General features: G+C 42.1%; 1 non-coding gene across 1 annotated transcript; it reads right to left on the minus strand.

Moving 5' to 3' along the window:
* Positions 1 to 510: 510 nt before the first annotated feature.
* Trnat-ugu lies at positions 511 to 585 on the minus strand. The gene has a single exon. It is a non-coding gene; the product is annotated as a tRNA-Thr (tRNA).
* Positions 586 to 867: the final 282 nt, after the last annotated feature.

The raw sequence follows: 867 nt of genomic DNA on the forward strand, positions 1-867 counted from the left end.
AGCTCTTACAGGAAGATTTAAGTTTAATTTTTCCACTTACTGTGTGAGTGAACGGTAAAGAAGTATTCTGAAAGTGATTCGAAGAACCCTCTGCCAGGCACTTGAGTGTGAGCCGCAGAGTAGTCATGTAGATGTAGCTGTAGCACGATGCTACTGAGTATTGCTAATATTCAGAAACTATCAGAGTGCAACAGCATCGAAGACTGCATGTTATATCAAGAACATTACTCTTACTGTGTTTAGCTTAGTACCAAAGAAGAACTTACAGCAGTTTAAAGTTATCCACATCTCAGTTGTTACGTCGACATATTATCAAATGATGTTAATTAGCTATACTTTTGTAGAGATCTGAGTGTATTTATTGGCCTCTTCAACTCCCAATACATCACTGCATACGATTTAGATACAGAGAACTAATAAGACGTAGTGCGAAATAAAATTACAATGAAATCAAGACCATTAGCTGCTTACAGGCGTTGATTAATATCAACTGGGACAGTTAGAAATGCGCGTCCCGACCGGGACTCGAACCCGGGATCTCCTGCTTACATGGTAGATGCTCTGTCCCATTGAGCCATCGAGGACATAGAGGATATCCCCGTGAGACCCACATTTCCAACTTACTGCCAACACACTACATTTCTAGTGCCCCTGCCCAATATACTCACTACTCGCGGCAGTCAGTCTACCGATTCCCGTATGAGTTTGAGCAATGTGAGTGCATCCGCACCGAAGAAGATCATTGGCCGGTAAGCCTTATCTACATGAACATGGTATCTGTTCTTTCGGACATGTCCGAAAGAATAGATGCCATCGTCATTTATATATGTAGCATAAGATGGTGCTGGCACGGGATAGTTACTATGG

This window comes from Schistocerca americana, chromosome 1 (genome assembly GCF_021461395.2).
Source record: "Schistocerca americana isolate TAMUIC-IGC-003095 chromosome 1, iqSchAmer2.1, whole genome shotgun sequence".
Lineage (NCBI taxonomy): Eukaryota > Metazoa > Arthropoda > Insecta > Orthoptera > Acrididae > Schistocerca > Schistocerca americana.